Genomic DNA, 12,032 nt, shown 5'->3' with positions numbered 1-12,032 from the left:
TGGTAAACAAGGCACCGGCGACAGAACAACAGGGTGAATGGACAGGAAAAGAAACCAAAACATCCAGACCCTGGAAGATGACGGTGACTCTGAGAACACAATAGACACGGGAACTATACTACTACATGAAATGGTTGGATGCAACAGTAAGTGACAGAGAAAAGAAATTCACACAACCATTCAGATCAGGGAGAAGGTTAGAGAAGAGCCCACAATGATAAATCTGAAGGTGAAGATTGATACTGGAGTGCAGAGTAATATCATCTTGCTCAGACTATACCAGAAGATCTTTTCTGAAAATTTGGAAGAAAATAGTTATCCAAAGAAAGATGTTCTGAAACTGAGCAACATAATGCTAATTGCATATGGGAGAACTGAGATCCAACAGCTAGGAGCAACTCAAATCAGAAGGACACACAAAGGCAAAGATGTTAACTGTATGTTCTACATCATTAAACAGATCGTCCTGCTCTCCTGGGGTGGAGCAGTTGTGAAGCGCAGCACATTATCTCAGTAAACCATGACGTAAAGGAGGCGACACTGAGGGTTAAAGGGAATACACCCATTGAAAAGCACCCTTTAATCAAATTTAAAGGAAATTTGGTGCAAATGTACCCAGAATATTTCGAAGAGATATTGGATATTTTGAAGATTTTGAGTATCACATCACTATTGACCAAGCGATGAAGCCAGTGATTTAGCTCCCATGTAAAATATCAATAGAACGAAAAGGGAAACTTGAAAGAGCTCCAAGAAACGGAAGAAAAGAAGGTGATTGCCAGAGTCACAGAGCCTACAGATTGGATCATTTCTATCATGGTGAGAGAGAAGCCAAGTGGACGGCTAAGAATTTGCCTGGATTCCCAAAATCTTAATCAAGCCATTAAGAAGGATCACTACCCCATTCCAACACTGGCAGAGATCACACCAGCACTGGCAGGGGCAAAAGTTATCAGCAAGCTCAATGCCGGAAATAGCTCCTGGAATGTGAAACTAGATGTGGAATCTTTACTGTTGACAGCATTCAACACACCCTTTTGGCGGTATGAATTCCTGCATCTACCTTTCGGCTTTAAAGTGAGCCAGGAAGTGTTCCAGCAGAAAGTAGACGACACATATAGGGGATGCAAATGTGCAGTCAGCATAGTAGATGATATCCAGAATTACGGTACACGAGAAAGATCAGACCTATCTTCTACACGAAGCCATAAAGAGAACCAGGAAAGCTGGGATCAAGTTAATTGCAAATAAATGCATTGTGAAAGTGACAGAGTGCCAGTTCTTCAGAGTGGTGAAAACACCTGACAGAATTTTTTTTAAAATTCATTCACGGGATGTGGGCTTCGCTGGCTGGGCCAGCATTTATTGCCTATCTCTGGTTGCCCTTGAGAAGTGTGCTGCCTTCTTGAACCGCTGCAGTCCATGTGGTGTAGGTACAACCACAGTGTTGTTAGGAAGTGAGTTCCAGTATTTTGACCCAGCGACAGTGAAGGAACGGCGATAGATTTCCAAGTCAGGATGGTGAGTGACTTGGAGAGGAACTTCCAGGTGATGGTGTTCCCATCTATCAGCTACCCTTGTCCTTCTAGATGGTAGTGGTTGTGAGTTTGGAAGATGCTGCCTAAGGAGCCTTGTTGAATTCCTGCAGTGCATCTTGTAGATGGTACATACTGCTGCTACTTTGTATCGGTGGTGAAGGAAGTGAATGTTTGTGGATGTGGTGCCAATTAAGTGGGCTGTTTTGTCCTGGACGGTGTAAACCTTCTTAACTATTGTGGAGCTGCATTCACCCAGGCAAGCGGGGAGTATTCCATTGCACTCCTGACTTGTGCCTTGTATTTGGTGGACAGACTTTGGGGAGTCAGGAGGCGAGTTACTTGTTGCAGGATTCCTAGCCTCTGATCAGCTCTTGTAGCCACAGTTTTATATGGCTAGTCCAGTTCAGTTTCTGGTCAATGGTAACTCCCTGGATGTTCATAGTGGGGGATTCAGTGATGCTAATGCCATTGAACTTCAAGGGGCGGTGTTAAATTCTCTCTTGTTGGAGATGGTCATTGCCTGGCACTTGTGTGGTGCGAACGTTACTTGCCACTTGTCAGCCCAAGCCCGGATATTGTCCAGGTCTTGCTGGATTTTGACATGGACTGCATCAGTACCTGAGGAGTTGCGAAGGCTGCTGAACATTGTGTAATCATCAGTGAACCTTCCCACTTCTGACCTTATAAAGGAAGGAAGACCATTGATGAAGCAGCTGAAGATGGTTGGGCTGAGGACATTACCCCGAGGAATTCCTGCAGTGGCATCCTGGAGCTGGGATGACTGACCCCCAACAACCACAACCATCTTCCTTTGTGCTAGGTATGAATCAAACCAGCAGAGAATTTTCATCCTGATTCCCATTGACTCCAGTTTTGCTAGGGTTCCTTGATGCCACGCTTTGTCAAATGCTGCCTTGATGTCAAGGGCAGTCACTCTCACCTCACCTCAGGAGTTCAGCTCTGTTGTCCATGTTTGAACCAAGGCTGTAATGAATTCAGGAGCTGAGTGGCCCTGGCAGAACCCAAACTGGGTGTCAGTGAGCAGGTTATTGCTAAGCAAGTGCCGCTTGATAACACTGTTGATGACCCCTTCCATTACTTTACTGATAAAGGAGAGTAGACTGATCAGGCAGTAATTGGCCAGGTTGAATTTGCCCTGCTTTTTGTGTACAGGACATACTTGGACATTTTTCCACGTAACTGGGTAGATACCAGTGCTCTGGCTGTACTGAAACAGCTTGGCTAGGGGCGCGGCAAGTTCTGGAGCACAAGTCTTCAGTACTATTGCCGAAATATTGTTAGGCCCCATAGCCTTTGCACTATCCAGTGCCTTCAGCTGTTTCTTGATATCACTTGGAATTAGTCGAATTGGCTGAAGAATGGCATCTGTAATGCTGGGGTCCTCCAGAGGAGGCCAAGATGGATCATCCACTTGGTACTTCAGGCTGAAGATTGTGCAAATGCTTCAGGCTTATCTTTTGCACTGATGTGCTGGGCTCCTCCATCAGTGAGGATGGGAATATTTGTGGAGCCTCCTCCTCCAGTGAGTTGTTTAATTGTCTACCACTGTTCACGACTGGATGTGGCAGGACTGCAGAGCTTAAATCTGATCCGTTGGTGGTGGGAATGCTTAGCTCTGTCTATCACTTCTTGTTTAAGCTGTTTGGCATGCAAGTGGTCCTGTGTTATAGCTTCACCAGGTTGAGACCTCATTTTTAGGTATGCCTGGTGCTGCTCCTAGCATGCCCTCCTGAACTTTTCATTGAACCGGGGTTGATCCCCTGGCTTGATGGTAATGGTAGAATGAGGGATATGCCAGGCCATAAGGTTACAGATTGTGTTTGAGTACAATTCTGCTGATGGCCCACAGCACCTCATGGATGCCCAGCCTTGAGCTGCTAGATCTGTTAGAAATCTATCCCATTTAGTACAGTGGTAGTGCCAAACACCACAATGGATGGTATCCTCAAGCTGAAGGTGGAACTTCGTCTCCACAATTACTGTGCGGTGATCACTCCCACCAATACTGTCATGAACAGATGTATCTGTGGCAGGCAGGTTGGTGACGATGAGGTCAAGTATGTTTTTCCCTCTTGTTGGTTCTCTCACCACCTGCCGCAGACCCAGTCTAGCAGCTATGTCATTTAGGACTTGGCCAACTCTGTCAGTAGTGGTGCTACCAAGACTCTTGGTGCACTCTTGGACTTTGAAGCCCCCCATCCAGAGTACATTCTGCACCCTTGCCACCCTCAGTGCTTCCTCCAAGTGATGTTCAACATGGAGACACACTGATTCATCAAATGAGGTGGGGGGTGGGTGCGGGGGGCAGTTCGTGGTAATCAGCAAGAGATTTCCTTGCTATAGATAAAAGCAAAATATTGCAGATGCTGGAAATATGAAACAAAAACACAAAATTCTGGAAAAATTCAGCAGGTCTAACAGCATCTGTAGTGAGAAAGACAGAGTTAACATTTCGAGTCCGTATGACTCTTCTTCAGAGCTAAAGAGAAATCCAATGTGATGAAATTTATACTGTTTAAGAGGCATGGAGCAGGTGAAGCTGGATAGAAGGCCAGCAAGAGGTAGAGGCTAAGGAGAGATTGGCAAAGATGTCATGAACATAAGGACAAAGGGATGTTAATGGTAGTGGTACTGGCTAAAGGAGGTGCTAATGGTGGTATTAAGGTCAGAAAGCAGAAAGTGTTAATAGCAGGACAAGGGTAAGCACTCTGGAAAGAACAACATGAACAAGTAACGGATGGGCCTAATGGGGGTGGGGTGGGGGGAGGGGATGGGTGGTGGGAAAAAAGATCGAAAATGGGATAAAAGGTGGGGATAAAGCAATGAACAAAAAAATGAATAAAAATGAAAATAAATAAAAATAAACACAAGTAGATAAAAAACAAAAATTAAAAATAAAAATGAGTATTGAAAAATGGGGATAAAAAAGGGGGTGAGGATGGAGGAGAGAGTTCATGGTCTGAAGTTGTTGAGCTCAATGTTAAGTCAGGAAGTCTGTAAAGTGCCTAACGGAAGATAAGGTGCTGTTCCTCCAGTTTGCGTTGTGCTCCAGTGCAACATTGCAGCAGGCCAAGGACGGACATGTGGGCATGAGAACAGGATGGTGTGTTGAAATGGCAAGCGACATGGAGGTCTGAGTCATATTTGCAGACAGACCGAAGGTGTTCTGCAAAGTGGTCACCCAGACTGCATTTAGTCTCTCCAATGTAGAGGAGACTGCATTGGGAGCATCAGATGCAATAGACCAAATTGAAGGAGGTGCAAGTGAAGCGCTGTTTGGGCCCTTGAATGGTGAGGAGGGAGGTAAAGGGGCAGGTGTTGCACCTTTTGCAATTCCATGGGAAGGTGTTTTGGGAGGGGGATGAGGTGTTGGGGGTGATGGAGAAGTGGACCAGGCAGTCCCAGAGGGAATGCCAATGGGGAGGGGGGGTGGGGGGGCGCTGAAGGGAAGATGTGTTTGGTGGTGGCATCATGTTGGACTTGGAGTTGGCGCAAATGGCAGAGAATGATCCTTTGATCAGCAGAGGCTGGTGGGGTGAAAAGTGAGGACAAGGGGGACCCTATCATGGCTCTGGGAGGGAGAGGAAGCTGTGAGGGCAGAGGTGCGGGAGATGGGTTGGACACAATTAAGGGGCCCGGTCAACCACCGTGGGTGGAAAACCTCGGTTAAGGAAGAAGGAAGACATGTCAGAGGAACTGTTTTTGAAAGTGGCATCATCAGAACAGATGCAACGGAGGCGTCAGAAATGAGGGAATGGGATGGAGTCCTTACAGGAAGTGGAGTGTGAGGACCTGTTGTTGAGGTAGCTGTAAGTGGGAAGGGACTGGACAAGGGGAGAGAGAGCGGAGTCAAGATAGGAAGAAATGAGTTCCGTGGGGCAGGAATAGGCTGACACGATCAGTCTACTTGGACAGCCCTGTTTGTGGATTTTGGGGAGGAGGTAGAAGCTGGCTGTCTGGAGACTTTGAGGTTGGAAGCTGTGGAGGGAAGATCTCCAGAGGAGATGAGGTCCAGTGACAGTCCTGGAAACAAAGGCTTGATATTCGGTGTGAGGTCATGGTCCAAAGGAGGTAGAAGGAAGTGTCTGAGAGTTGGCGCTCAGGCTCTGCGAAGTAGAGGTCAGTCCACCAGACAACAACAGCCAGTACCACTACCATTAATACCCCTTTGTCCTTTTGTTCATGACATCTTTGCCAATCTCTCCTTTGTCTCCACCTATCTCTAGCTTTCTATCCAGCTTCACCTGCTCCTCCCCCCTTAAACAGTATAAATTTCACCACATTTCTATTTCTCTTTAGCTCTGAAGAAGAGTCATGCAGACTCGAAACATTAATTCTGTATTTCTTTCCAGAGATGCTGTTAGACCTGCTGAGATTTTCCAGCATTTTCTGTTTTTGTTTCCTTGCCCATGTTTGACCTGATTCCATGAGACTTCATGGGTCCAGAGTTGATGTTGAGGACTCCCAGGGTGGCTCCCACCCAACAGTATACCACTTTGCTGCCACCTCTGGGTGGTGATGGTGGTGTCTGGGACATTATCTGTGAGGTATGATTCCGTAAAGATAACTGCTTGACTAGCCTCTCCCAATTTTGGCATTTGTCCCCAGATGAGGGGGATTTTGCAGGGTCAACAGGGCTGAGTTTTCCAATGTCTTTTCTGGTGCCAAGTTTGATGCTACAGGGTCTGTCTGGTTTCATTCCTTTTTTGTATCTTTGTAGTGGTTTGATACAACTGAGTGGCTTGCTAGGCCATTTAAGAGACAACCATATTGCTGTGGATCTGGAGTCATATGTAGGCCAGACCAGGTAAGGACGACAGATTTCCTTCCCTAAAGGACATTAGTGAATCAGATGGGTTTTTACAACAATCGATAATGGTTTCATGGTCCCCATTAGACTTTTAATTCCAGATTTTTATTGAATTCAAATTCCACCATTTGCTGTGGTGGGATTCAAACCCAGGTCCCCAGAGCATTACCCTGGGTCTCTGGATGAATAGTCCAGCGACAATATCACAACATCATCGCTTCCCCTTAATCAAGCTGAACCCTGAAAGAATCAGACCTACCTCTGGAATGGAAACCCCAAGAACTAAGGGAGAGATGAGACATTTCCTTAGCTCGATCCAATACATTAGCTCCTTCATAGCGCATATATAAGAGCACACAGCAAACCTGTGGGAGCTGATGTAAGAAGATGTAGAGTACCAGTGGTCAGAGTTTCAAAATCTGGGAATCAAAAAAACACAAGGACCCATAGCATCACCATTGAAAAAAATGTTGACATATTCTACAAATACATCAATATAAGGAAAATGCTAGATGTAAGGTAGAACCTGCTAGACGCTAGGAAGCAGATTAGTACAGGACAATTAGAAATTGGTAGAAATTTTGGTAGGAATAATATGGATAGACTGTATAAAATAAAGGGAGAAACTCTAAGGCCAGAATCTTCAGGTCGGCATGCAGGGGCGGGCCCCACTCGCCGATGTATAAAATGACGCACGGTGACATCGGGCGTGCGTCCCAGCGTCACTGCACTTCATTCCAATTTTCAGTTCGGCGGGCACACACCGGAGTCGGATGCATGTCTGCTGAACTGTCAAAGGCTTATTAAGGCCATTTAAAAACGAATTAAAACACTTAACAGAGCTGCCCGTCCAACCTTAAGCATATTGTATCTTAGGCTGTATTAATTGGGGCATTGAGTACAAGAGTAAGGAGCTCATATTCAAATTGTATAAGACACTAGTTTGGAGTGCTATGCCCAGTTCTGGGCACCATGCTTGAGGAAGGATGTGAAGGCATTGGAGAAAGTACAGAGGAGTTTCACAAGAATGATTCCAGGGATAAAGAACTGTAGCTATGAGGAGAGGTTTGAGAGGTTGGGACTGTTTTCCTTGGAGAAAGAAGGCTAAGAGGAGGCGAGATAGACATATTCGAGATCCTGAGGGGTGTGGATAGAGTAAATAGTGAGAAACTGTTTGCGCTCAAGAGAGCATCAAGAACTAGATTCAAAATAATTAGCAAAAGGAGTAAAAGTGGTGTTAGGAAACTTTTTTCCATTCAGAGGGTGATTGGAGCCTGGAATGAACTTCCTGAGAGGGTGGTGGAGGCAGTTTCAATTGAGGCATTCAAAAAGGAATTGGATTGCTATCTGAAAAGAAAGGATGTGCAAGGTTACAGGGATAAGGCAGAGGAGTGGGACCAGGTAGAATGCTCTCTCAGAGTGCTAGTGCAGACTCGATGGGCCAAATGGCCTCCTTCTGCATTGTAAAGATCCTGTGATTCTGTGAAATACATAACAGGTACTTCACATGGGTAGTTACAAAAAAGCTCTTTTTGGGGAAGTGGGTAATTCTTTAATTAGTGAAAAAGGAATATATTCGAAAAATTCATTGAGCTAAATGAGGACAAAATGTCAGAATCTAATGGGATATATTCAAGGATTCTAAGGTAAATGGGGGAAGAAATAGAGGAGTCCCTAGAAATTATGTTTCATGGTTCCATTGAGAGTGGATATGGGCTGGAGGCTTGGAGGGTGCTCAAAATGTAATACCCATTTTCAAACAGATAAGTCAAGCTAACAGGCTAGTTAGCTTAATATCTGTAATAGGGAAAATTTTGGAATCTTTAATTATTGAAGTTTAGGTGAAGAGAAAATTACTCAAAGCAGCCAGTATAAATTTCAGGAAAGGACATTATGCTCTGAATTTTACTCTAAGCACGATCTGCAGGCCCAGGACCAGCTGGGAAACAGGCCCCCAATCACGATCGCCCCAACACCACGATTTCACGCTGGCTGGCCAATTCAGGCCTGCCCAGCATGCAACTCATCTTCCCTATGGTCGGAAAGGGGTGGGCGGGGGCCTGTTGGGCACAAGTTCCAATGGCGACACAGCGGGCGGTTTAAAAACGGCAGAGGTAGCTCCTTGAAGGCTGCCAGGGAAGAATCATATATTCTGCATTCAAGAGAGTGAAGCTATGGCCTCAACAATGGCTGGAGATGCCGGACGGGAGGGCAGATTGTATGGGCACTCGACCCCCCCATTTTTTAGAAGAGTGCCTCACAGTGCTATTGAAGGAGGTGACTGCCAGGAGGGACACCCTCATTCCCAGAGATGGAAGAAGGATGCCACCACACCAGACAAAAAAAGCTTGGGAGGAGGTGGCAGCTGAGGTTAGCAGCCACAACGTTGTGCGGCGCACATGGGTGCAGTGCCGCAAAAGGTTCAACGACCTGCTGCGCTCGGGAATGGTGAGTAGCATATTGGCATTGATCAGGGTGGAGAAGTGTTAAGGGCTGGCCGTCCACCCGTGGAGCTCAGGGGTGTTAGAATCTGAGTGCCAACTGACAATGATGCCGGAGCTGGCCAAGAGGGCGAGCCCTGACTGCTTGGACTGAGTGCCTTGTGGCTCGAAGGCCAAGTCTCGAATGTGCCTTGCAAAATGTTCCTCAGGTAGGTTTGGCTGCAATGGTGTTGCAGTTAGAGAATGGACTAATCAATACTCCTCTGTCCTTTCAGGAGAAAATGAGCTATAACCACATAGAGAGGTCACGGACAGGTGGAGGCCCCCAAACCTCTGAATATTGACTAGATTTGAGCAGGATGCTTTGGAGCTGGAGAGCTGCCATGCACGTTGTTCAGCTGGTCGTGGAGAGGCAGAGGTGTCAGATGAAGGTAAGAAGGCTGTGCACAGACGTGAGAGTTTCAGATGGTGCAAACATTCTTGTGTAATCTCTTAATTGATGGGAGTCTCAAAACTGGAGTCCCCATTGATCATTGAAAGACGATAGCACCATGATGCAGATCTCCATTGACACACCAGGGTGCCTGGCATGAACAGCGACAGTGTGATGACTTAAACTAGTGACATGTCATTGTTCTCCCTTAGATTTTCCAGCACGCACTTGCTCACAGGACCCCGAAGAGCCGCCCCTGACACCAGAGGACCACCAAGTTCAGCTGCACCTGCATCACACCCACTCTCTGAACCAGGCACCAGCACAGATACCAGCACCTCAGTGGGCATTAGGTCTTCAGCTAGAATGTAGGTGGACAGCAGTGAGGGCACTTCATATTCGCTTGAGGTGCAGGCAGAGACAGAGAGTGCCCAAGATGCTAGCAGTCGGAGGACTGCTGGAGACCAGAAAGATGCTGAGTTGAAGGCAGATGATGAGCCTGTGGAGTCGTCCATTAGGCAGTAGATGTTGGATGTCCAGCGGATGTGCGGGAGGATTTGGCAGAGATCCATGAAGGTATGCGTGCCATGGTCTCTGTTGTGGAGGAGTCCATGTGGAGCATGAGCACTGCATTTACCCCCATGGCTGAGTGCACTGCCTACTCCATTGAGAGAGTGGTGACTCTCATAGAGAAGCTGCTCCAGGATCAGAATCAGGGGTTCCTAGGATTGTACTCGGACCTGCAAGCCCTCACACACGGAATGACCTCTGATGGTCAGTGCCAGTGTGGGAGATGGATGAGGCACCCTATATTCCAGCTAGGTTCCCATCCATTATTGGCGAGCAGGGAGGTCCAGAGAGACCTCACATTGGTCCATGAGCTGCTTGTTGTCTCTGCAGGCTCCTGTCAGGCATTCAGGATGATGGCAGCAGCTCGTCCAAAATCTGCCAGTGACTATGGCATAAGGTGAGGCTGCAGTGACTGGGGAGATGCCAGCCGTGGCACTGGCTGCTCCTCCCAGGCGGGGCCAGCACAGGCTCCACTGGCCAGAGGTCGACTGCCAAGGTCATCAAGGCCAACAAGACAGCAGAGTCAGCAGGCCGTCTCCATTGCTGCTGTCAGCGAGGGGGGATGGGGGTGGGCAGATGGCACTAAGATGCAACACTCGTAAGCATATGTTTAAGGCACCATAGCACATGAGGGATTGGTCACGGGTGATCTTCTGTTCTGTAATGTTTTGTTTATATGTTTACTGGTGTGGAAATGAACATCAGAAATGGTAATGTTAACTTGTTTTGAGTGTGAAAATTACATAAAGTTTGCTTGTGTCATAATGACCTGAGTATGCTTCACTTTTTTTTTGTTGCAGGGTATGCCAGTATGTAATGCAGGATGTGAGTGGCTCTAAACTTTATTGTACAGGCACTGAGTGGATTTTGGGTTCAAATGAAAGGGTCATTTCAGACATCCGGGATGGAGGCGACAGCCATAGGAGTGTTGTATCAAGGCATCCCTGGTGTCCCTGCCTCCCTGAAGGATACAGAGGTCTGCCTCCACGCCCTCAGCATTCTACTCACTATGCTCCTCTTCTGACTCACCACTGGATTCATCCTCTGTGGCCTGCGGAGCTGCCTCAGAGATCCTCTTCCTCTTGCCAGTGCCAGATTTTGGAGAGCGCAGCATGTAACCACTATCAGTGACACCCACTCTGGAGAGGTATTGTAGTGCATGCCCCGAATGGTCTACGCATCGGAAGCGCATCTTCAGAAGACCAGGTTGTCCCGGAGAGAACGATCCCTACGGAATGCCGACGGGGGGTAAAGGGAAGATGTGTTTGGTGGTGGCATCATGCTGGAGTTGGCGGAAATGGTGGAGGATGATCCTTTGAATGCGGAGGCTGGTGGGGTGATAAGTGAGGACAAGGGGGACCCTATCATGTTTCTGGGAGGGAGGAGAAGGCGTGAGGGCGGATGCGCGAGAAATGGGTCGGACACGGTTGAGGACCCTGTCAACGACCATGGGTGGAAAACCTCGGTTAAGGAAGAAGGAGGACATGTCAGAGGAACTGTTTTTGAAGGTAGCATCATCAGAACAGATGCGAGGGAGGCGAAGGAACTGAGAGAATGGGATGGAGTCCTTACAGGAAGTGGGGTGTGAGGAGCTGTAGTCGAGGTAGCTGATCTTCCAGCATCCGCAGTTTTTTGCTTTTATCTCCATGATAATGTAGCCTGCTCTGCACTGTCCTCAATCTGACCTTTAAGTTAATTATCCCACATTTACAATTTATTTTTTGATCTGATGAAGTAAATGGATTTTGCAGCTTTTCAGGGTTTACTAAATGCTTTTAAACTAGTTTAGCTCTAACTCCAAAAACAAAAACATCTTTCTGGACTGCATTTGTTTGCAAACATTGGCTCTTTAGCTAAGTAAGCCCACCTACTGTTTTATGATATAAAAACAGAAAGTTCGAGAAAGACTCAGCTGGTCTGGCGGAGAGAAACAGAATGGATAGCCAGGAATTTTTGGTTCTATTTGCAGCGCAAATCATCACAGGCAGGACAAAAATTTGACAGACCAGCCGAAAGTCCGTTTGACTTCTGGTGTGAATTTCCAGTCCCATGGCAGGTGAGACAGGAATATGCCGTCCAAGGTTTCAAGTTTAATATGACTCTTCTTTGTTTCCGAAGAATATTGGACTCAAAACATTAACTCTGTTTCTCTCTCACGGATGCTGCCAGATTGGCTGACTTTTTCTAGCACTTTTGGTTTTTATTTCAGATCTCCTGCA

Source organism: Carcharodon carcharias, chromosome 14 (genome assembly GCF_017639515.1).
Source record: "Carcharodon carcharias isolate sCarCar2 chromosome 14, sCarCar2.pri, whole genome shotgun sequence".
Taxonomy (NCBI): Eukaryota; Metazoa; Chordata; class Chondrichthyes; order Lamniformes; family Lamnidae; genus Carcharodon; species Carcharodon carcharias.
This window is presented reverse-complemented; position numbering follows the sequence as displayed.